This window comes from Oncorhynchus masou, chromosome 31, assembly GCF_036934945.1.
Source record: "Oncorhynchus masou masou isolate Uvic2021 chromosome 31, UVic_Omas_1.1, whole genome shotgun sequence".
Lineage (NCBI taxonomy): Eukaryota > Metazoa > Chordata > Actinopteri > Salmoniformes > Salmonidae > Oncorhynchus > Oncorhynchus masou.
Genome location: NC_088242.1, coordinates 61,284,015 through 61,310,935, shown reverse-complemented (window position 1 = coordinate 61,310,935; position 26,921 = coordinate 61,284,015). Strand labels below are relative to the sequence as shown.

Below are 26,921 nucleotides of genomic sequence, written 5' to 3'. Positions count from 1 at the left end.
GGTGGGGGGGAGGGAGGGAGGGGGGGGGTAGAGACTCCAGAAATCCAGCGGGGGAAAGCCAGACCCGTCAAAATGTTTGCTGATGTTTCATGGGAAAGGGTCTGATTTTATAGGAGCCCTGATGGGGACATGTCATTGATAGGCTCAGAAGGCTGATGAATGGCCTCGAGTCAGATGGGGATGTGGCAAGGCTCACTGGAAGTCTTTTGTGGGGCTGCTTTGAATAAGAAAGGCTCCCTCCCCAAGAAAAAAAGAGGCTTAGATCTATGCAATCCTAGCACTGTGGCCTCCCCGTCTTCCATTATAGCATTTAATACGTTTTTATACCCCCCCACCCCGGTCCTACACACACACAAACCCACCGCCTCCTCCACCCCTCTTATTTAAAGTCCGAGATCCCATGAACACTTGTTGGCCTGTTTCTGAACTTTTTTGATGTCTGTCTTCCTCCATTGGCCATGGGAACTGCAACATGACCATTGGAGCAAGTTTTTAGGAAACTGCTTACAGAGAGTGCTACTATATTTTTTTTTCTCCACACATCCAATCACTTTCTTATTTCAAAACACCCACTTTACTATGATGCCTTTATAATAAAAAAATCACAATGTTGCCTAGTCTAAAATGGCACAAGTGCAAACTTTGTAGGGGGGTAATTTCCCCCATCTCCCCCTCTCCTTGAGGCAACCTTATTTTAGTGTGCCTCGGAGGAGAGCACTGGCCACAAAGGGAGGAAGTTGGGAGGGCTCTGATGGAGTGCCTGTGAGCTGGAGAAGGGAAAGCTGTGATTAGAATATGAATAGAACCACAGGAGAAGGGGGAGAGGGGGAGTGAGGAGAAAGGGGGATTATGGCTGAATTACTCCCCACCACACTGCTCTTCTTCAGAGTTGCCAGTGCACAGGCGTGGGGACACTGTCGATGTTGGTGCTCTTACCATGCGTCCAGGACAGTTGGGAAAGAACACGTGGTGTCCATGAGAGTACAGGTCATACATGAGACACTGACTGACATGCAGCACAACACTATACAGTGCATTCGGAAAGTATTCAGACCCCTCAACTTTTTCCACACTTTGTTACATTACAGCCTTATTCTAAAATCAATTAATCTGCACACAATACCCCATAATGACAAAGCAAAAACAGTTTTTGAAAGTTTTGCTAATTTACAAACAACCAAATTATGGAAATATCTCATTTACATAAGTATTCAGACCCTTTACTCAGTACTTTGTTGAAGGACCTTTGGCAGCAATTACAGCCTTGAGTCTTCTTGGGTATGACGCTACAAGCTTGGCACACCTGTATTTGGGGAGTTTCTCCCATTCTTCTCTGTAGATCCTCTCAAGCGCTGTCCGTTTGGAAGGGGAGCGTCGTTAGACAGCTACTTTCAGGTCTCTCCAGAGATGTTCAATCGGGTTCAAGTCCGGGCTCTGGCTGGGCCACTCAAGGAGACTTGTCCCGAAGCCACTCCTGGTTTGTCTTGGCTGTGTACTTAGGGTCATTGTTCTGTTGGAAGTGGGTCCTGAGCTGTCTGGAGCAGGTTTTCATCAAGGGTCTCTGCACTTTGCTCCATTCATCTTTCTCTCAATCCTGACTAGTCTCACAGTCCCTGTCACTGAAAACATCCCCACGAATAAAGACACTTATGACTCTAACCCAGTAATTTGTCACATTATTAGGATCTGGAAACAGATTCGGTATTTTCTTAACATACCCACTGTTTACATTGACAGCCCAATTTGCCTGAAACATGCTTTCCACCCTGCATTGGATGATGTGGTGTTTTCACAGTGGAGGGAGAGGGGCTCACAACAATCAGTAATTTATGCATGGATGGTCATTTAGCTTCATTTCAAGGTAAAGGTAAGGGTAAGTTTAACATGGCAGCAACACATACCTCAAAATCAGGAATTTCTTAAGGACACATATCCCACAGTATCGGATTAAGCCAAATAATCCTACATTAGATAGCCTGATCCCTGTCAAAACCCATTCAAAAGGGTCAGTCCCTAGACTGTATGATGTGCTACAGGCCCACATAGAGGTATCCACAGACCCTATTAAAAGGGCTTGGGATCAGGAACTTAGTTCAGAAATCTTAGATGAGGACTGGGTAGAAGCTCTCAGGAATATAAACCATAGTTCAGTGAATGCCAGACACAACCTTGTTCAGTTTAAGGTGATACACAGGTTACATTACTCAAAAGTTAAATTGCATAAAATATTCCCAGACACCTCACCACTGTGTCAGAGGTACAAGCAGGATGAGGGAACTTTTGAACCACTTATTTTGGACATGTCCTAAATTACATGCCTTCTGGGCTTTCATTTTTGATTACTTATCTAAAGCCTTTGATAAAGTTATAGCCCCAGACCAATTGATCACTCTGTTTGGTACATTTGATGGGAATAATCAGGAAGTGGAGGACAGCTGTCTCTCTTTGTACTCTAATAGCCAAAAGACTTACTTATTACAACTAGCTTTACGGGATTTAGGGAATATCATTTATATGGAACAGATTTGATACAATACCTCCAATAGAAGTCCAATGTTTTACAAAATATGGCAGCCGATACTGGATAAATGGTCTATTCCCCCTTCATAACTGGGTTGATGATCTGCTGCTACTCTGTGCTGTACTCCACTCAACACTTATTTGTGGTTTAACTACACTGCTTATAATGACTATACGCTGTCTTCTTATAAAATGTACCACCTAATAGGATTTTGTTTATTATTGTGTGTGAGTTAAACATGGTTTTGTACTCCAAATTTGCCATCCAATTCAACACTACAATGAATGTCAATGTTTGTATCTCTGTCTTCTTTTTTTATTGGAAAATACTAAATATACTAAATATATTATATGTGTTTAAACATCTCCACATGCTGCCACCACCATGCTTCACCGTAGAGATGGTGCCAGGTTTCCTCCAGACATGACGCTTGGTATTCAGGCCAAAGAGTTTAATCTAGGTTTCATCAGACCAGAGAATCTTGCCTTTTGGTAAACTCTGTTATGTGCCTTTTACAGAGGAGTGGCTTCCGTCTGGCCACTCTACCAGAAAGGCCTGATTGGTGGAGTGCTGCAGAGATGGTTGTCCTTCTGGACGGTTCCCCCATCTCCACAGTGGAACTCTGGAGCTCTGTCAGAGTGTCCATCGGGTTCTTGATCACCTCCCTGACCAAGGCCCTTCTCCCCCAATTGCTCAGTTTGGTTGGGCGGCCAGCTCTAGGAAGAGTCTCGGTGGTTCCAAACTTCTTCCATTTAAGAATGATGGAGGACACTGTGTTCTTGGGGACCTTCAATGCTGCATAATCTTTTTGGTACCTTCCCCAGATCTGTGTCTCGACACAATCCTATCTCGGAGCTCTACGGACAATTTCTTCAACCTCATGGCTTGGTTTTTGCTCTGACATGCACTGTCAACTGTGAGACCTTATATACAGTAGACATGCGTTTGCCTTTCCAAATCATGTCCAATCAATTGAATTTAGCACAGGTGAACTCCAATCAAGTTGTAGAAACATCTCAAGGATGATCAATGGAATCCTGAGCTCAATTTCGAGTCTCATAGCAAAGGGATTGAATATGTATGTAAATAAGTTATTTCTGTTTTTAATTTTTGTGTACATTTGTAAAAAAATCCTCAAACCCTGTTTTTGCTTTGTCATTATGGGGTATTGTTTGCAGATTGATGAGGATATTTTTTTCTTCAATCCATTTTAGAATAAGGCTGTAACGTCACAAAATGTGGAAAAAGTCAAGGGGTCTGAATACTTTCCGAATGCACTGTACAAATAGCTCTACAGAACACACAGCTCAGGATGTGTATAGATCCCAGACACTCTATACGTGAGTTACAACACAATAGTATATGAAGCAAAACCGCTATGTATGTACAGACAATCTATGGGATCACAGATCTCCAAGTAATCCACAGGACAGTATAAGGACTATAGAAACCCATTGTCTAATCAATGTATGTACTTATAGTCTGCATTCAATCACAGCCATTGAGTGAATTTCTGCTTGGTCAGCAGTCTGTTCTGATGTGAGAATAAGAACTGGATCCCCAATAAATCGTAAATAACAATAAGTAACTCCTAATTAAGGTGTCTACAAGAGCCCGTACAAGGCTGCAGCATTGTCAGAACATCCTAGGACAGCCTAACACATCCACATCAAACGGGCCCAGAGAATGGGTCGCGGGAAGCTACGGCCCCAAATGAGGATCTAATTAATTTTAGTTTAAAAAAGAAACAAGGATGCGGGGTCTTGTCTCTCCCTCCGCAGACATCCTTTTCCCATCCTGCCCGTCACTGGCTCATTAGAGCCTCATTAGCTAGGACAGGTGCAGCCGCCCCAAAAGAGCCCACTCTACCCTCCACGTAGTCCTACTGATGTGCGCTGCTTTTGTCCAATCAAAGAGCTCCAATTCAGCTTTGTGGGTGGGGGCATGCTTTGAGCTGTGTAATGGTGGTGTTAAAGCTTTGGAATGAAAGGGGAAAGAGGATGACACAAAATAGCCTTTTTTCTGCTGTCAATGTATTACTGTGTTGCGGTAACACAATCAGAGAAGGATAATACCGTTCTTTAGCGTTCATACACTGAACACGTCTTCAGCAGTGTTTGGTATTCAGTGTGAAGTGTCCAACTTATCTACCCACACATGTTGGGTCATCGTTTGTCTCTGAAATGTAAATGGATTTGTCTTCACTGTTCTGTTAACATGAGTAAAAAAAAGACTGCTAAATGACATTATCCAATTCTCATTTCTACTGTAGCTTTTATTGATGAATCATGGCCATATTTTAGTGTCCAAATTACAAAAACACTTCAAATGTAATTTTCAATATACATTCAAGATTAGTTAGGTTGATGTATTTTTCAACAATGTCTTGATCAACTATTTGACAAGTCGTTCTCAGGTCCACAACAAAAATTTAAAATGAAAAAATAAATAAACATTAAATAATATGTGTTGTTTATTATGTACACAAAAAGGGTGAAAAGCACAAATGTAGCTAAACATACATTCAAAACTCTTGAAATGTTTTAGAAATATAAAAATATATATTTTTTAACAAAAGCCAACTAAAAATTGTATACCAGTATCCCACTTGCAGTAGCCTTCATTTGGCTATTTTTGCAAACAACTGCTTTTTGTATGCTTTGGTATTTAACTCATTATCATCAGGGTTCGTACATAGAGTGGCAAGTCAAATTCAAGGACTTTCAAGTACCTTTTCCAGCACTAATATCTATTTTCAAAGACCATATATTGGTAATAGTTCCTATTATGCAATTGTTTCTAGTCGCCAACAGATGGCAGTCACAACCTCATGAAAAAAAACCTTACTATTCAAGTTCTACTCAATAATACATGTGTCACTACTTATTTACTACATACATGACTGGTAAGTCAGGACAGATGTTGACTGAGTCCCATATATGACCTATAAATACATATATGAACTGAAACTAAGTAAAAACGTTGAAATTGTTGCATGTTGCATTTATAGTTTTGTTCAGTTTACATAATATTAAATTGTCTTTATCCTAAAATTGTCTTTACATTTCACAAAATTTTAGGTCCCACAGACTGTCCCAACACATTATTAATGTGTTTGAAAAGATTTGGCTCTGTCAGGGGACCATATTAAAATTTTAGGGGACCCCACATGGGTTCCGGACCCCAAGTTCGGGAACCACTGTACTACTACCCTCTCTCCCTGCTTGCTTCAATGCTTCCTCTCTCTGTGTTGCTCCTTTGCCTCCTTCATTGCAGCCTGACTCATCACTGTCTGTCTCACTACTCTCTAAAAAGAAAATGTATTTTGTTATGAGAATTTATAAGCCCATCTTTTGATTATGGCTAGCTTAATTTCAGTCATCTGCTCCTGCTGAGGTCAGGCTCCATTCAACATTAGCTTCTAACTTCCTCCTTCATGTTTCCTGCTGGACAGAGTGGTGAATGAATGCGCTGCTAACAAGGCAAATCCGGCGAACATAACGACCACACATGAATTAATCATTCATGATTCCACTCTCTCGCAGAGGAAGGCGTGATTAGAAACCTGTCTGGAAATTGGGAGCCTTGTATAATTTTCTGATAAACTATAGCCATTCCATTATTGTAACAGTGCTATAGAATTTCCTAAAACATTATATTGACAGTTGTCAATTTGAGTATTCAATGTTGCTTGTTGTCCTACTCACATTACTAGCTCCACCCTCTGTCAGTTCATCTCCATCTCACCCTTTTTATACTCTTCCCTCTCAGTTGAACCCTATATGTAGTAGCGATTAGCCTGGGCATGAGGTTACACGTAGCATGCTAGTTTAAGGCGTGGGGCAATGTTCATGGACTGCAGCTCCTGGGCTGTTTGCAGGCGTAGGGGATCCGCAACGAGGACATGTGACAAGAGGACTTACAGTAGTGGCACCTGGAATAGAGAGAGGGAGAGAGACAGGGGAGTGAGGGGCCTCTATAATACTGTTTAACAGAGGATAGAAAAGGTGCTTAGTTCAGTCTACTGGTCTTTGCATAAACAACCGTTACATCTGATTAAAGGGAAACATCAAGATTTTGGCATTGAGGCCCTTTATCTACTTCCCCAGAGTCAGATGTACTCATGGATACCATTTTTATGTCTCTGTGTCCAGGATGAAGGTAGTTTTGTGAGGCAATGCTAACTAGCGTTAGCACAATGACTGGAAGTCTATGGGTATCTACTAGAACGCTAGCAGATACCCATAGACTTCCAGTCATTGCGCTAATGCTAGTTAGCATTGGCTCACAAAACTAACTCTAACTTCCTTCATACTAGACACAGATACATAAAAATGTTGCCAAAATCCCAAAGTATCCATTTAAGTCAACTGGTTATGCTAATCACATTCAGAGCAGACACACACACATCACATACTTTGTTGGTTGTAAGCACAGTAAAAATCTGCAGCTGCAATACAAGAAAACTGAACCTTGGGTATCAAGTTTGATTCTAACTACCATTCTCCGGTATTAGAGATGGACCAAAAAGGACACTCACCACCCCAAATATCCCAACAGGCCACACTGGCCGCACACATCCACCTCGAAGGCATCACTGGAGATCATGAGGCGCTCCAGCGGCAGCATGCTGGCCTCGTAGCCAATCAGACAGTCGCTCAATCTCCCCCAGACGCAGGCCTCTGTCTCTAGAGCGCCCCTCCGTGGGTTGAACAGGACAGCAGCAGGCAGATAAGATGGAGGGGGGGGTGTCAGGGTAGGTATGACTTGAGGATGACTTTCTGTACTTAACGGAAAAATATTCAATTGAAGTGTCAATATGACTCAATGGAGTACAATACTGTAATATTGAAAAGGAGAGGTATCATACAACCACAGCCATGTAGACCTTTAAGGAGCTCTAGTATTGTTACATCACCAACAGCTTGAGAAAAGGTGCTAACATGGCGTTCTGTGTAAAAGTTGGCCAAACTCTGTATATGGTTCTGCACATAACATTCCTGGGTTTATCTGACCTGGTGATCACAGCTCTGGGGCTGCGGGCTCTGGCATGCATCTGGCATGCATGTGCTTCAACTTCTGATAATACACTGGTCCAAATATAGGCCTCAATTGGCTCTCTGAAGGAGAGAACACAAGACCATCACATTCTAGGGCTTACAGCTAGATCAATGTTTGTCAATGTTGGAACTGGGGACACAAAGGGGTAAATATATATATTTTTTTGCCCTAGAACTCACCTGATTCAAATTAAAGGCCTAATGTTGAGTTGATTACTTGAATCAACTGTGTTAGTTCTGGGGCAAAAACAAAAATGTAGGACCAGAACTGAGAAACACTGAGCTAGAGAATGGCTATAATACTGTATAATACTGTTAAATTAGTGGCCACAGAAGTCATGTCCGTAGCCATAGTGTAATGCTCATATGTGACATATACATTCTTAAATACAACTAGCAGGTTCAATCGGACTGAACAATGCGCTCACCAATGTTTCACTTATCAAACAGTCTGGTTTAACCAGGCTGACATACAACACTCCTCCATTCCATGTCTTTAATTCAAAATGTGTTTACACAGTGATGCTCGAGGTGATGTAGTCCTTGCCCTGGTAGTTGTACCCCTTAGCGGATCAGGTCCTCACACACAGCCTTCACCTTGCTGCCACCGAAGGCGGTGCAGTAGTGGAACCTTCCATCCAGCACCCCTGCTTTCCCAGCCAGCAGCTTGATTAACTTCCCCACCTGGTGGAGGAGACATGCTATTCAATAGGCACCAAACTGGACAAAACACTGACTGAAATAGGGAGGGACAACCTGAATAAAATCCATCAATAAATTGTTGTTTGCAAAATGTTTGGCAATAGTGTGCCCTAATGAATATCTCCCAGGAGACAGGACCCGCCATCCTTCAACTCATCACAATCCATTTCAAAACCATACATAAAAAAAACAGTCAAAAGTTGACACACCTACTTATTCAAGGGTTTTTCTTCAATGTAGCCACCCTTTGCCTTGATGACAACTTTAGTCAAATAGCCCTTACACAGCCTGAAGGTGTGTTGGGTCATTGTCCTGATGAAAAACAAATGATAGTCCCACTATGCACAAACCAGATGGGATGGCGTAACGCTGCAGAATGCTGTGGTAGCCATGCTGGTTAAGTGTGCCTTGAATTCCAAATAAATCACTGACAGTGTCACCATCAAAACACCTCCACACCATCACACCTCCTCCTTCATGCTTCATAGTTGAAACCACACATGCAGAGATCATCAGTTCATCACCTACTCTGCGTCTCACATAAACAAAAATCTCATATTTGGACTCATCAGACCAAAAGACAGATTTCTGCTGGTCTGATGTCCATTGTTTGTGTTTCTTGGCCCAAGCAAATCTCTTCTTCTTATTGTTGTCCTTTAGTAGTGGCTTCTTCTTTCAATTTCGACCATTAAGGCCTGATTCACGCAGTCTCTTCTGAACAGTTGATGTTGAGATGTGTCTGTTACTTGAACTCCGTGAAACATTTATTTGGCTGCAATTTCTGAGGCTGGTAACTCTACTGAACTTATCCTCTGCAGCAGAGGTAACTCTGCGTCTGCCTTTCCTGTGGCGGTCCTCATGAGAGCCAGTTTTATCATGGCGTTTGATGGTTTTTGCGACTGCACTTCAAGAAATGTTCCGCATTGACTGACCTTCATGTCTTAAAGTAATGATGGATTGTCGTTTCTCTTTGCTTATTTGAGCTGTTATTTCCATAATATGGACTTGGTCTTTTACCAAATAGGGCTATCCTCTGTGTACCACCCCTATCTTGTCACAACACAACTGATTGGTTCGAACGCAATAAGAAAGAAAGAAATTCCACAAATGAACTTTTAACAAGGCATACCTGTTAATTGAAATGCATTCCAGGTGACTAGCTCATGAAGCTGGTTGAGAGAACAACAAGAGTGTGCAAAGCTGTCATTAATCAATAAATCACATTTATTTATAAAGCCCTTCTTATGTCAGCTGATGTCACAAAGTGCTGTACAGAAACCTAGCCTAAAACCCCAAACAGCAAGCAATGCAGTTGTAGAAGCACGGTGGCTAGGAAAAACTCCCTAGAAAGGCCAAAATCTAGTAAGAAACCTAGAGAGGAACCAGGCTATGAGGGGCGGCCAGTCCTCTTCTGGCTGTGCCGGGTGGAGATTATAACAGAACATGGCCAAGATGTTCAAACGTTCATAGATGACCAGCAGTGTCAAATACGAATAATCACAGTGGTTGTTGAGGGTGCAACAGGTCAGCACCTCAGGAGTAAATGTCAGTTGTCTTTTCATAGCCGATCATTAAGAGTATCTCTACCACTCCTGCTGTCTCTAGAGAGTTGAAAACAGCAGGTCTGGCACAGGTAGCACGTCCGGTGAACAGGTCAGGGTTCCATAGCCACAGGCAGAACAGATTAAACTGGAGCAGCAGCTTGGCCAGATGGACTGGGGACAGCAAGGAGTCATCAGGCCAGGTAGTCCTGAGGCATGGTCCTAGGGCTCAGGTCCTCCGAGAGAGAGAAAGAGAAAGAGAGAGAGAAATAGAGAGCATACTTAAATTCACACAGGACACCGGATAAGACAGGAGAAATACTACAGATATAACAAACTGACCCTAGCCCCCCGACATATAAACTACTGCAGCATAAATACTGGGGACTGAGACAGGAGGGGTCGGGAGACACTATGGCCCCGTTTGACGATACCACCGGCAAGGGCCAAACAGGCAGAATATAACCCCACTCACTTTGCCAAAGCACAGCACCCAACCACTAAAGGGATATCTTCAACCACCAATTTACCATCCAAGGCCGAGTATAGCCTACAAAGATCTCCGCCACGGCACAACCCAAGGGGGGAGGCATTAACCCGGACAGGAAGATAAAGGCAAAGGGTGGCTACTTTGAATTTGTTTTACTTTTTATTTTTTTATTTTACCTTTATTTAACGAGGCAAGAATCTCAAATATAAAATATATTTTGATTTGTTTAACACTTTGTTGGTTACTACATGATTCCATATGTGTTATTTCATAGTTTTGATGTCTTCACTACTATTCTACAATGTAGAAAATAGTAAAAATAAAGAAAACCCCTGAAATGAGTAGGTTTGTCCAAACTTTTGACTGGTACTGTACATGCAGTGTACAAAATGGGATGATAATGAACTAAACCTTGATGTTTAAGATGAGATGAAAGTACAGCAGCAATTACAATCAGTGGTGGTAATGTTAACTGCTCTATAACACAACTCGCTAAACAGTCAACAGGCCTTCTGTTTCAGTGGTTTTTGCCCTTGTATTAATGAGAAAAAATTATACCAGGCTAACCAGTGTGCATTCTCAAGATAATCAATAACAGTGATTGATCAATTAAGTGCCAGAGAGAAAAAGAAATTCAGCATGAGTGTTGCTGTTGAAGGTAATGTACGGTGCAACCACTACTCCAGACCATTCCACTGAAAAGTAGTAGCCATCACTAAGGTCACAGGAAGGAAGAGCTCTGACCTCTAACCTCTGACTTTAGCACACATGATCATCCTCTCTGGCCAAACATTGCTGTGTCCTGTCCATGACAACCTCAGACAACACTAGCCAATAATAAGGAACCACTCTCTCAAAAAGACGAATCAAATTGAACTGTATCTAAAACAGCGTATGTGTAACAGAGACTGTAAGTACACTGACAGATCAAAGGCTGGGACATGTGTAATGCTGCTGAACAGTCCACACCTTTATATCAAATAAATACCATTGCAACATATGACAAAGGTTTCATCGTGTGTCATTCAGCATTTTAGGTCCATTGTAAAATCTAGTTTTCCATTCTAAACTCAGAAAGAAAAAAGTGGGAATACCAGTAGCTACGAAGCTAGCGACTTCCTTAACAGCGGTTTCCACAGCAACAGATATCTGTTCGTGAACAATAACATTGACTGCTTAGTGTTGTCAATGGACGTGTGTTCTGGAAGCCCATGATAACCCAACCAATGGAGTAGGGGGGATAATGAGCGCTTTGTCTCAGAAGGGCTAATTCAAACCTGTGAAGAGTGAGGGTCAACACAGCAGTCTTGTTGGGCTTCTGCTTCTGTTGGATATCAGAGAGAGCAAAATGGAGAAAGTGAGGGAGAATTGTCGAAGGATTTGGAGGGTAGGTATCAAATTATCAACCCGAAACAAAACAAAAGTTGATTAATTTTCTCCATAAGTGGTTCAGGGGGCTAGGTTTCAAACTGTATCAAAACAAAAGTTAATTAATTTTCCCCATGAGTTAGAAGAAGCCACGTGAAGCTTGGGATACTTTGATAAGTTTGATCTTCCACATCCACTTCCCTAGCTAGCAGATTGTGACTGGCGGATGTGATGCTCCGTTAGCCGTTACAGGATAGGTACTGTATGGAGTAGCAGAGAATCTTCGACCAACCTTAGCTTGCCGACACTATCTTCTTCCACATTAGCCTGTTAAAATCTGCTAGCTACCAGTTCCCTTGAGTGGGACTTTGGTAGTGGTAGTCGTGAGGGTTCTTGATGATAACATGGCAGATGCCCGAGTCACAGAAAGGCATGTCCTCCTGAGGAACGATCAGGCCACACACACCTGTCACACACCACAGAGAGGGAGATTGAGTTAAAGTGGTCCAAGTGCAGATACAAATTATATACTGGACATGGGGATGAAAAGGACCCACTGTAATCAATGAGCCATGCTACAGCTGCGAGTGAGTGAAGTCTTTATACATTTCAAGTTTATTTCAAGAGTTTCTATTCTCTGAAGCGTTATCAATTGATAGTAGCTTGAGCTTTTGATTTCTGCCTCAGTTTGCTGCTTCCTGTGGAGCATGCTAAAAAACAACACTAACTGAAGGAAAACGTGACGCTTGCATGTTCCACACTAAGTTACCCCCAGTGCAGCATACACTGCCATGCTGCTGTTGTCTGGTGGGGCCCTCTTTAGATTCACATGATGTGAGAGGCAAGGGCCCCGGGCCTCCGGTAGCTGCCTGGGACTGGAGGCCTTAAGTGTGAGGGCAAATGTTTGCCCAGGGGCTGAGGCACTCTTCCATCCCTGGCTAGAGCAAACAGATTGTAGGCCCATTTGCAAACCAAAAAAGAGAGGGAGAGAAGTGAAAAGAAAGGGAGCAGGAAGTGGAGAGAGGTGCTTAGCCTGACAGTGAGAACAGGATTACACACACATGACTTCCAGTCAGTCCAGCCCAGAGAGGAAGTGAAGGGGGATCAACTCAACTCGAGAGGGGAAATCAAATCAGTGCATGTGGGAAAATTCTGTCTAACAATACACTGTAACTGTAGGACCTGTTGGCCACTAGATGGGGAACGCTAAACGATACACCCTAAATAAGCTGTGCCTAACATCACACAAACAAATGTTCTTGTATTTTTGTGTATACTATATGTGAGGATAATAAAATAAAGTTACAATTTGACATAATAGAAATGCCTTCAAGGTAAATCAAAACACTTTTTGACACCACCCCTTTGATTTGAACAGAACCTTTCATTCATATTTGTCCATATTGGAAGCGCTCAAAAAGTAACTTTTTAGACCTGAATGACAAAGCATTCAAGAGATAAAGGTGCTCAAAGTTGACCTATCTTGCATACCCCACCATATCATCACTATCTGAGGTTTTTGTGTTGTGCTCGCCATCGGCTGAGACACAACATGCTCTTGAATAAAAGGTGGATGTTTTGGCTGATAAATGTACTAAATCAAATGGTCCAAAATGGGAATCAAATTTAAAATGTCAACTTACAAATGGTACCACAAAGATGGTTGGAGGTCCAGACATCAGAGAATGTTGACTTGAATGGGAATATCTGTTCTAAATAATAATGTCGATCCTCCATAGGAAACCTATTGAAATCATAGAAATATAGATAACAGAATAGACACGACCATTTAAGTTGACATTCAATGGTGGGTGGACCAGCAGTCATCTTGGTGGTGGTAAGTAGAAGAAAACATTTCTCAATTCAATTTGAATTTCAATGGTCTGCTTGCTACATTGCAGTGGTCTGAAGGGATAGATCCATTCTGTAAATTGTGTTTCTATGATTGAAATGACACCCACCCTGTGGAGCATGGTGTGTCTCAACCGATGGCGAGCGCAACACAAAAAAGTCAGATTATGTAATGTCTAAGCTAATGTACAACATAACATCAATTATCTAAAAATCAGTAAGGTAAAAAAACGTACACTTTTATTCCAAAAAAAAGCATGCCTTTCGTGAACTAACACTCGCACTTGACTATTCCCCTCTACTAGCACTGACTTTGCTGATAGCTACTTTATTGAGGAAGACTTGACTTACTATGACTGGGATATGTGGTTGTACCTCTTAGCTATCTCTGGATAAGAGTGTCTGCTAAATGACTAACATGTAAATGTAAAATGTTTTGATTGGGAACAAGAACATTGCTTTTTAGGACTAAGGAGGTCCATGCCTGATTGAGAGTGAGCCCCATCCAACAGCAGGAAGGAGAGGACAGGAAGAGCGAAAACCAAGAAAGGGCAAACGTCTAATAGGCTATACAGAGGGAGAAAGAGAGAGAGACCGAGAAAGGGAGGATATTGGAGGGAAAAACAGGAGTGGAGGGAAGTGTGAGGGAGGGAAAGGGCAGAGCAACAGGAAAAAAATAGACCATAGGGCAAAGGAGAGAGAGGCATAAAATGATGGAGGGAAAATGGAGAGAGAGAAGGAGCAGGCAAGAGAGAGAGAGAGAGAGAGAGAGACACTAGTTCCCATAGCAGGCGTCCTCTGTGTTGTTTGTTTTGTGTGAAAGTGCATGATAAAAGAGGCATGAAATCGGCAGAGAAAGCCAAGACAACAGCGAGGGTTCAGAGCCCTCCATCACGCCCTATACAGCTCCACACTGACGGCAAGGACAATGGGCCCCCAGCCCTCACAACCACACACACCAACCCCCGCCGCCACCCCTGGCCTGCAGCTGTGTGTGTGTGTGTGTGTGTGTGTGTGTGTGTGTGTGTGTGTGTGTGTGTGTGTGTGTGTGTGTGTGTGTGTGTGTGTGTGTGTGCGTGCGTGCGTATGCGCTAAATCATTTACTTATTTTTATTTATTTTACTAGGCAAGTCAGTTAAGAAAAAATTCTTATTTACAATGACGGTCTACCGGGGAACAGTGGGTTAACTGCCTTGTTCAGGGGCAGAACGACAGATTTTTACCTTGTCAGCTCAGGGATTTGGGCCAGTAACCGAAATACTGGCCCAATGCTCTAACCACTAGGCTACCTACTGCCCAAACTTATTCTGCTCTGATTACAATAACGTATGAGACTACTTATGATCATCTAGACGTAGAATTTAATACATTTGCCAAGACTCTGCTAAACACATTTCTTTAACTAATACAGAATTGCTTTTTGAAAGTGGATTCTCTGTATTTCATATAACAAATCTATAGCCTGCTTCACAAAAAACGAAAGTCATTTGCAACACTTATACCACTCCTACAGTATATTCAACTTTACTAACAGTCCGTCACTCCGTACAAAATCCTTGTGAGGATGGCAGCGGGACAAAAATCCAGATAAGTCTTTAGTGCACCAACATGAAACAACCCAAGAACACACTCCAGCATTGCTACAGTACATCACCACTCTCAGGTTGGTCACTTGTAGCTCCATCCCGGGCCTTTCCCCAGTTCTAGCATTCCCCCTCTCCTGCTATGCCTAACCCCTTGGTGACCCCTCACTCCTGTAAGAGACAGAGGATATTGTCCCATGACTATACTGACCGGCCAGCCCCAGCAGCGACCCCATTTAATGAAGTGAGTAAATTATGCATGGCGCCAGTTAGCTTTCCGATTAAAACATCATACAGGCCCTCTCTTCTAGAGGGAGGTGCAGCAGCAAAACAATGGCGGTTGTAAACACTTTTCCCAGGAGCGGCAGTGTACTGCTGGGGTGTAATACATTTGCATAGTCTGGCGCAGGACAAAGAGCCAATTAATTGAAAAGCAGAGCCCCTCGAAAGACGAGGAGAGAGGCCCTCACTGGAACTACTGGCAACACTGGGGCCTGACTCAACACACACAAATGCACACGTGCACACACACTAATACGCGCACACGCTCTCACACACACACAAAGTCTTGCAAAGGAATCTACCATTTCAGTTGGTCAACACTGTGCTAGATTACATCTGTATATTCTCCCGTCACTAAATGTTGACATGGGGCACTGAGACTCTGCAGTTCATGCAGACACTTCAGGCCTGCGACAGATCAGTTGCTTTCCCGATCATAAGCATCATATGGCCCTGAGAGGGCAGATAAGGGAGGGTCAGTAGTACCTTTCTCTCAGTGCCGACTGCTGAACTCTCCTATCTCTGGTCTCCTGGTCTGTCTCAGCAGGATCTTGAGGAAAGCGTCGTCTGCGTTGGAGGAGATAAACACCTGACCTGATCTGACAAGGCTGAATCGCTGAAAGAGACCTGAAAGGACTGGGTTGTTTGACGTCATATAGTGGACACTAAGTATTTTGCTCAAAGGTCAGAAGAGATAGTAGATGAGGAACGAACGTTATATTTAAGCAATATGGCCAGTGGAGGTGTGGTATATTTCCAATATACCACGGCCGTCAGCCAATCAGCATTCAGGGCTCGTACCACCCAGTTTATAATAATAGTTCTGTGTGGGGGCAGGCAGGCAGGGGTGTATGAGTGGTGAGGGGAGGAGGCTGGCTGACCCACCTGATGGGCATGTGTCTGTACTGGGGCTGTCCTGGCTGGGCACTGCCCTCCAGTGGTGTCTGGGTGACGGTGGACATGGACCAGCACCTGCTTGTTCTCCACCTTCTCACATGGGACACACAATTTCTTCCGTATCTCTCCCATTATTTCCATATTTGCTAGTTCTTTATGTATGAATGTCAAATCTCAGATATATTATACACATTTTAGGTTGCATAAAACACAAATACATCCTTCAACGTGTTTCTATAGGGAGATGGATGTAACCAACAGGTTGTAACAATAAAATGGGAGACAGTGAGGTTCTAGTAATAGAGTTTGTTGGTTACTCACCTGGGCAGAAGATGCTGTCAGTGTCCAGGATACTGTGCCTCCAGATGGGCTTGTGTGTGGCCGCTTCCAGCACGGGACACATCACCTTGTCAAAGGTCTGATTGGTGTAGAGCCTCAATGTGCACTTGGCTTTTTTTGTAGATCAGGCACCTTCCCGAACCCTGGGGAGGAATGAATGGAAGAAGAGGGACAGAGTTCAGTATTGCAAATAAGCATCCGTCTGATGGCATTAGACTGCCACTAAAAAGTGAACCAGAAGAGTTAACTCTGTATTTAAATAGAGTAACAAGAACACTACATCTGAAATGAATGAGTGATTATGTTCAGAAGTCGGTGATTGGGACAGTGACGTAATTGAATAACCATGTAACTGATGGTCATGAAAATAAAATGACTGTCTAATAACCTTTCAAGATATCAAACAAATCCAAAATGATTTTGTTTTCACGTAGATAAACGTCACCTATTAGCGGGAGTGTTTACTAATGATTATCAGGAATTGTTTTGCTAACTTAGTCTGTCTATTAAAGGTTCTACATCTTCTTCCCTTTCCAACTGAATATGTGCGGGCTGTAGAGCGCTATAGGCTATGCCACTTCAGTAAGAAAATAGTTTCATACCATCATTCACGCTCTCCTGGCTTGATTCTCGCAAATGTCAAATGTAGGAAAGTGCCCAGCTGGGTTTCTTAGTCATCTTTTCTTCACCTCACACAGTAAGTCAATGAAGTCAGTTTTTTTTACATCATTCTAATTATAATAGTTCGTCACAGTATTTGAAAAATCTTTCCAACACTCTCCCCATCGATAATCAGCGTTGCTGATAAATAGGTTATTTATTTGTTTCTATTTTAATGATTGTCAATTTCATCTTCAAACTATAGCATAGCTGTCCCCTTCATACTTTCCTTGTCAATTCACTATCTTTATAGCCTACTTTCGCAAAGCCTAAGGTAGGTTAGGTTTTTTCATACGTTTTAAGGAAAGGAGAAATATTTCCTTGTGTCCGACATATGCTAATGGTTTTGATTGGCAGGTGCTATTATGGGGGTGTGCGTTTGCGAGTTTGTTGATTCTCTCAGTAGGCCTATATTATGTCCATCGAGACATAAAGTAGCCTATCTGGACGCCATCTCTTTAATAAGAATCGAACACTCCTGTCACGATTTCATCTTGTAAAAGGCCAATTTTCTGTAGTTTAGGCTACATTATTTCTCTCATTACGGCGTCCTCTCTTTGAAGAATGATCGAATGACCACAGCAGGGTTTGTGACTATATGCATATATTTCGGGGAAAGGGGGAGAAAACCCATTGAACTTTGTTTGAATGTTTTTGGCGTCGAAATAGGAAAAATTATATGCAGAAAAGCCAACAGACAAAGCCAATTTAGGCATATCTTTATTTTGACTCTGTTAATGTTGTGTCATCAAACATGTGACAGATCCTCTCCAACCTGCCATTTCTTAATTTGTTGATTAATATGTAGAAGTAATAAACTGAATAATAATAAGGAAATTACATGATAATAACGAAACGTAATGGCTCGTTTCAAATATGTTTTTATTAAGAAGCATATCCATGTAAACAAGTGTACAAACAGAATTGAGGCTTTAACCCCTGCGGAATACAATACAATTTGCCTGCTCAGCTCATAGACATACATTAACGTAGATCAGTAATTCACCTCTGTCTAGAGAGGCCTTGTTGAGGATAAGAGCATCCTCTAAGTCATAAGCACTGTATCTCATCACAGCCACTGTGGCGTTCTGTCCTGCAGGCAGCTTCTCAAAGTCTATCAGCTTTATGGTCTTAGTCTTGACCATGGGTTTCAGGAGTTAACCCAGCAGATACAGTTGAAGTCAGAAGTTCACATACTCTTGGGTTGGAGTCATTAAAACTCTATATTCAACCACTCTGGTTCATCCTTGGGAGCAATTTCCAAATGCCTGAAGGTACCACGTTCATCTGTACAAACAATAGTACGCAAGTATAAACACCATGGGACAACGCAGCCGTCAATTCGCTCAGAATGGAGACGCATTCTGTCTCCTAGAGATGAACGTACTTTGGTACGAAAAGTGCAAATCAATCCTAGAACAACAGCAAAGGACCTTGTGAAGATGCTGGAGGAAACAGGTACAAAAGTATCTATTTCCACAGGAAAACGAGTCCTATATCGACATAACCTGAAAAGCCACTCAGCAAGGAAGAAGTCACTACTCAAGAACCGCCATTAAAAAGCCAGACTACGGTTTGCAACTGCGCATGGGGACAAAGATTGTACTTTTTGGAGAAATGTCCTCTGGTCTGATGAAACAAAAATAGAACTGTTTGGCCATAATGACCATTGTTATGTTTGGAGGAAAGAGGGGGAGGCTTGCAAGCTGAAGAACACCATCCCAACCGTGAAGCACGGGGGTGGCAGCATCATGTTGTGGGGATGCTTTGCTGCAGGAGGGACTGCTGCACTTCACAAAATGGATGGTATCAAGAGGAAGGACAATGATGTGGTTATATTGAAGCAACATCTCAAGACATCAGTCAGGACGTTAAAGCTTGGTCGCAAATGGGTCTTCCAAATGGACAATGACCCCAAGCATGCTTCCAATGTCGTGGCAAAATGGCTTAAGGACAACAAAGTTAAGGTATTGGAGTGGCCATCACAAAGCCCTGACCTCAATCCTATAGAGAACTTGTGCGCAGAACTGAAAAAAACGTGTGAGCAAGGAGGCCTACAAACCTGACTCAGTTACACCAGCTCTGTCAGGAGGAATGGGCCAAAATTCACTCAATTTATTGTGGGAAGCTTGTGGAAGGCTACCCGAAACATTTGACCCAAGTTAAACAATTTGAAGGCAATGTTACCAAATACTAATTGAGTGTATGTAAAATTCTGACCCACTGGGAATGTAATGAAAGAAATAATAGTTGAAATAAATAATTCTCTCTACTATTATTCTGACATTTCACATTCTTAGAAATAAAGTGGTGATCCTAACTGACCTAAAACAGGGATTTCTTACTCAGATTAAATGTCAGGAATTGTGAAAACTGAGTTTAAATGTATTTGGCTAAGGTGTATGTAAACTTCCGACTTCAACTGTATATCAATGTCTGTACGCTTCCTCTGGTTGTAGCCAATTGTACCTGACAAGAGAAACCATAGAAATACATTTAGAATGGACATACCTATTCGAGTCTTTAAAACTTTCCAAAGTAATTGAATTAATCAATTGTCTGAGAAATCTTTCAAAACTCATTCAGTTCAGAGCAAAGACAAAGCAAAAATAAGAACACATTTTCACCGAGAAACACCAAATGTTCTCAATGTCAATGTTTGAGCCACTTAACCAAGCAGTGTCTCAGAGAATATCCTAGGGTGGCTCAGTTGTTTTAATCTTGCATCTCCATGGGCTGAGGTTGAGCCAGGGCCAACAGGGCCAGCTCTGTGCTACAGACAGGGGAGAGGAGCTGGGCAGGGCAAGTTATGGCATAATGACTGCCCTCCCTGGAGGCCTTGACATTTGTAAAATGCTATTACTTCACAATCAGGCTACAAGAAACAGAGCCCTGTGATAATAGGCCCCCGCCCATAGAGCCACATTTGCACATGTATAGGCATGGCCACACAAAACAGACACGGCAGAGGATATTGGGCCAAATATAGTGCTACTAGCAGTGTTTTTGTGTAAAGATGGGGGAAGGGAGGAGGGGGTGGATGGAGACAGGGAGGGGGATGGGGTTGACTAGGTCTTTGCGAATGTTAGTGGTGTCTTTCGGAGAACTTTTGGTTACCAGGGAGCTCCTGGGTGTGCACTCTGGTCTCTCCCTAGCAGCTGAGCACACTGACCCCCTGAGCACAGCGACCAGCAGACACAATGAATTGCTAATGACACTCTGGGTGACTGGCAGGGAAAGGGCCTCCACATACACAGGGCACAAAGGAGGGCCTACCCAAGCACCCCATGTTTGATGTCCATGCGCGTACACACACTGACACACACACAAACACTCCATCACACACACACACAAAATGCAGTCTGACAAGAAATGTGTGTGTGTGTTCACAGCGGTACACAGTGCTCCTGTGGAGGATGTTTGATGAGTACTGTTGCCTGATCTTCAAAGGTGCAACTTAAAACAGATACCCTTTACAGACAGTAGCACAGGACTGGAGAGGTGTATCACCCATGGCCTGCTTGCCCATAGCACACAGGTATGTATTCCTGAGGGACTGGTTGTGATGGGGGTAGGGGATCAGGCCAGCACAGACTCCTAGTAGTACAAAATCAATTGGTCACATACACACGGTTAGCAGATGTTAATGCGAGTGTACCGAAATGCTTGTAAACAAGAGCATTAGGACTGATAAGAATCATATCCATCAGCAGAGAATATTGAGTACAGAAAAAAACTATGCAGCAGGACAAAAGAGGCCCAACGTTTCAGAGAGTAGAGAGCCATGGCAGAGAGTCATGGCAGAGAGTCATGGCAGAGAGTCATGGCAGAGAGTCATGGCAGAGAGTCATGGCAGAGAGCCATGGTAGACATGGTAGTGAGCCATGGTAGACATGGTAGTGAGCCATGGTAGAGCACCATGGTAGAGAGCCATGGTAGAGAGCCATGGTAGTGAGTCATGGTAGAGAGCCATGGTAGAGAGCCATGGTAGAGAGCCATAGTAGTGAGCCATGGTAGAGAGCCATGGTAGACATGGTAGAGAGCCATGGTAGTGAGCCATGGTAGAGAGCCATGGTAGAGAGCCATGGTAGACATGGTAGAGAGCCATGGTAGAGAGCCATGGTAGACATGGTAGAGAGCCATGGTAGTGAGCCATGGTAGAGAGCCATGGTAGAGAGCCATGGTAGACATGGTAGAGAGCCATGGTAGAGAGCCATGGTAGACATGGTAGAGAGCCATGGTAGAGAGCCATGGTAGACATGGTAGTGAGCCATGGTAGAGAGCCATGGTAGAGAGCCATGGTAGACATGGTAGTGAGCCATGGTAGAGAGCCATGGTAGACATGGTAGTGAGCCATGGTAGAGAGCCATGGTAGAGAGCCATGGTAGAGAGCCATGGTAGAGAGCCATGGTAGAGAGCCATGGCTTACTCACATATTAATCATGTGCTCATAAAGGGCGATCTGACAGTTGTTCTCCTCGTTCACATCCAGGTATTCCACCAGGCTCCTCAAAGGTTCTGACAGCAATGAAATAAAAGATCATCATCACGTAAACATTTAAAAAATCCACAACTTCCACCACTAATGTTAACATTTTACCCCCTTTAAAAAAGTACACTTGGCTGAGTTCATAGCTCATATCAGAGCTAAATTCATTAGCGGTAGATGACGCTAGTTTCTTTGTGTTGAATAACGTTAGCTGTATGAGCTGATGATCTGGAGCCCACCTGGGTCAACTCCTTGATGTGCTTGTTCTTGACCATTGGCTGCTCTACCTTCACAATGATGTACAGTCTGCCAGGAGAAATAGCACCATTTTAAAAAAGGTGGGTGCTAGCGAGAGATGAAGGAGTGAACTAGTATTAAAAAAATGTGTTCAAACCGTTTTGGTGCAGAACCCGGGCTGGGTCATAAGGAAATGTAGACACAGCAGTCGGTCAGGAAGGTGGAGATGAACACAAACATGTTGATGAGGCCGGCCCTGCGCATCAGTCTGAAGGTGTACACCAGCCTTTGGTGGTCCCAGATCACACCCAGGATGTTACCTGTGGACAGGATGGACACACCCAGAGAGGCTGACTATAAGGCAGAGTTCCTTACTCTCAATTCTTACTGTCGTGACTATATTAGGGGTTGTTTGATCAACGTGCATAGAAATAATGCATAGAACATAACGGCCAACGGCCAACTGGCTACTGTATCTATCACACAGTTTGCATAGCCACAGACTCCAACAGGGGTTCTGTGCATATTGAACTTGAGGAAATGGAGGAGCCACAGTGAAATGGCTCTGTGTGTGTGGGAGGATTTGCACGCTCTCTGTGGCGCTTTGACACCTGCTGTTACTAATTAATTAAGCCTGGTGGCAGACAGTCAACATAATTTGACAGTTATCAGTGGCTTGAAAAATATAGACTAATTAATGAACCCAGTCCAGACTTTTTCATGGCACATTAGTAGCAGTAACTAAATTAATAGCTTATCAGACACACTGTATGAAGCACAACATATTGTTTCTGTAAACTGGACATTCCATGTTCTTTCCCTTCATGTTTTCGTGGCATTGTATTGAAAAGCAGAGGAAGGCTTTTAAGAAGAGAAGCAGTTTGTAAGTAATCAAACACAAGGGAAGAGCCACCAGCAACCTGGCTTGAGAGCCTACTGCTGGTTGTGTGTATCAAGTGCTTATGCGTATGCCTCTGGATGTCTGGGCGTGCATGTGTGGGTGTGTGCCTGTGTGCCTGTGTTTGGTCACCACTCCCAGGTTGAAGGCCAGCTTGACGATGGGGCCATCCTCCATGTCTGTGGTGATGTGGGTCATCAGGGCCAGGTTCTTCACCAGACCACAGGTCTAGGACACGACAGGACAAAACCACTGATCAGAAGCTGATATACACAACACCATCTAGAACTGGAATTAGGGTTAAGGTTATCCAGGACAAAAAACAAATAGCACTTGTTTGAGCAACAGTTCAATATTAACACATACAGTGCCTTATTATTCATCGCCGTTGGCGTTTTTCCTATTTTGTTGCTTACAACCTGTAAATTAAATTGATTTTTATTTGGATTTCGTACAATGGACATACAGAAAATAGTCCAAATTGGTGAAGTGAAATGAGAAAAATAACTAATTTCAAAACATTCTGAAATATAAAAAACAGAAAAGTGGTGCATGCATATGTATTCACCCCTTTGCTATGAATCCCCTAAATAAGATCTGGTGCCACCAATTACTTTCAGTCACTTAATTTGTTATATAAAGTCCACCTGTGTGCAATCAAAGTGTCACATGATCTGTCACATTATCTCAGTATATACAGTTGAATTCAGAAGTTTACATACACTTAGGTTGGAGTCATTACAACTCAATTTTCAACCATTACACAAATTTCTTGTTAACAAACTATAGTTTTGGCAAGTCGGTTAGAACGTCTACTTTGTGCATGACACAATGTTTCCAACAATTGTTTACAGACAGATTATTTCACTTATAATTCATTGTATCACAATTCCAGTGGGTCAGAAGTTTACAGACACTAAGTTGAGTGTGCCTTTAAACAACTTGGAAAATTCCAGAAAATGATGTCATGGCTTAAGAAGCTTCTGATAGGATAACTGACATAATTTCAGTCAATTAGAGGTGTACCTGTGGATGTATTTCAAAGCCTACCTTCAAACTCAGTGCCTATTTACTTGACATCATGGGAAAATCAAAAGAAATCAGCCCAAAACATTGTAGACCTCCTCAAGTCTGGTTCATCCTTGGGAGCAATTTCCAAATGCCTGAAGGTACCACGTTCATCTGTACAAACAATAGTACGCAAGTATAAACACCATGGGACCATGCAGCCATCATACCACTCAGGAAGGAGACGCGTTCTGTCTCCTAGAGATGAACGTACTTTGGTGCGAAAAGTGCAAATCAATCCCAGAACAACAGCAAAGGACCTTGTGAAGATGCTGGAAGAAACAGGTACAAAAGTATCTATATCCACAGGAAAACGAGTCCTATATCGACATAACCTGAAAGGCCGCTCAGCAAGGAAGAAGCCACTGCTCCAAAACCGCCATAAAAAAAGCCAGACTACGGTTTGCAACTGCACATGGGGACAAAGATGGTACATTTTGGAGAAATGTCCTCTGGTCTAATGAAACAAAAATATTACTGTTTGGCCATTATGACCGTCATTATGTTTGGAGGAAAAAGGGGGAGGCTTGCAAGCCGAAGAACACCATCCCAACCGTGAAGCACAGGGGTGGCAGCACCGTGTTGTGGGGGTGCTTTGCTGCAGGAGGGACTGGTGCACTTCACAAAATAGAAGGCATCATGAGGTAGGAAAATTATGTGGATATATTGAAGCAACATCTCAAGACATCAGTCAGGAAGTTAAAGTTTGGTCGCAAATGGGTCTTCCAACTGGACAATGACCCTAAGCATACTTCCAAAGTTGTGGCAAAATGGCTTAAGTCAAGGTATTAGAGTAGCCATCGCCCGGACCTCAATCCTATAGAGAATTTGTAGGCAGAACTGAAAAACCATGTGCGAGCAAGAAGGTCTACAAACCTGACTCAGTTACACCAGCTCTGTCAGGAGGAATGGGCCAAAATTCACCCGACTTATTGTGGGAAGCCACCCGAAACATTTGACCGAAGTTAAACAATTTAAAGGCCATGTTACCAAATACACTCAATTAGTATGTAAACTTCTGACCCACTGGGAATGTGATGAAAGAAATAATAGCTGAAATAAATAATTATCTCCTATTATTCTGACGTTTCACATTCTTAAAATACTGTGGTGACACACACACACACGTACCTTTTTTTTTGCACTATTGGTTAGAGCCTGTAAGTAAGCATTTCACTGTAAGGTCTACACCTGTTGTATTCGGCGCACGTGACAAATAAACTTTGATTTGATTTGATTCTAACTGACCCAAGACAATTCATTTTTACTAGGATTAAATGTCAGTAATTGTGAAAAATTGAATTTAAATGTATTTGGCTAAGGTGTATGTAAACTTCCGACTTCAACTGTATACACCTGTTCTGAAAGGCCCCAGAGTCTGCAACACCACTAAACAAGGGGCACCACCAAGCAAGCGGCACCATGAAGACCAAGGAGCTCCCCAAACAGGTCAGGGACAAAGTTGTGGAGAAGTACAGATCAGGGTTGGGTTATAAAAAAATACCAGAAACTTTGAACATCCCACTGAGCACCATTAAATTCATTATTAAAAAATTGAAAGAATTTGGCACCACAACAAACCTACCAAGAGAGGGCTGACCACCAAAAGTCACAGACCAGGCAAGGAGGGCATTAATCTGAGAGGCAACAAAGAGACCAAAGATAACCTTGAAGGAGCTGCAACACTCCACAGCAGAGACTGGAGTATCTGTCCATAGGACCACTTTAAGCTGTCCACTCCACCGAGCTGGGCTTTATGGAAGAGTGGCCAGAAAAAAGCCAGAAAATAAAAAAATATGCAAACACGTTTGGTGTTCGCCAAAAGGAATGTGGGAGACTCCCCAAATATATGGAAGAAGGTACTCTGGCCAGATCAGACTAAAATTGAGCTTTTTGGAGAATGCTATGTCTGGCGCAAACCCAACATCTCTCATCCCCCCGAGAACAACATCCCTACAGTGAAGCATGGTGGTGGCAGCATCATGCTGTGGGGATGTTTTTCATTGGCAGGGATTGGGAAACTGGTCAGAATTGAAGGAATGATGGAGCGCTAAATACAGGGAAATTCGAGGGAAACCTGTTTCAGTCTTTCAGTGATTTGAGACTGGGATGGAGGTTCACCTTCCAGCAGGACAATGACCCTAAGCATACTGCTAAATCTATTTTAATCCTAGGTTGTAAATCAACAAAATAGGAAAAATGCCAAGGGGGTGAATACTTTCGTAAGCCACTATTAGTTTTAAACAGTAGGAGTGATTTTATAAGTGTGTGTGAGCATGGATGTAATGGGGTTTTGTGGCACTCATTTATGTGTACGTGCTTGCCAATATATACAGTATATATGTGCCTGTCTATCTGTCCGTCCATGTGTCTCCCTCTCTCGCTGACTGACTGACCTCTCCCTCAGGGGTGTCGGAGGGGCACAGAATGCCCCACTGGGAGGGCTGCAGGTGGTGGGGTCCCCTGACCTTCCTGATCTTCTCTAAACTGGGAGGAGGTCCTGGTCATCATGCCCAGAGCCGAGATGAAGGAGAGACTAGACAACACCTGTGTCACACCCTGATGGTCCATCTTAAACCTCTTCAGGGACCAGTTCCCATGGGGGCACAGAGAGAGGGACAGGTCAAATCCCCTTTTGCATTATGTCAAACCATTTGGATATCACATCCTCTGTCTGGTATAAGGGGCCAGATCTTGATACAGGGGCAGCACTCACGGCGGAGATGGCGTTGACCATGCCGTTGGTGATCTGGTCCCTCCGCGTGCATTTGACTATGTCGAACTGGGCTGCCTGTGGATGATCTGGTCTGATATCTTCTTCAGCTCCGAAATGAACAGAGGGGGAGAGAGAGTGTTAAGGCTTGCACCAAATGTAGATCAAGCGTTTGTCTGCCGATCATTCTGCACAATGTTTCAGGGACCACCCACTGTCGAT

At 43.1% G+C, this 26,921-nt stretch overlaps 1 pseudogene; it reads right to left on the bottom strand.

Moving 5' to 3' along the window:
- Positions 1 to 6,332: 6,332 nt before the first annotated feature.
- Positions 6,333 to 26,921, bottom strand: part of LOC135524979 (DNA-directed RNA polymerase III subunit RPC2-like) — a 39,256-nt pseudogene continuing 18,667 nt past the window's right edge.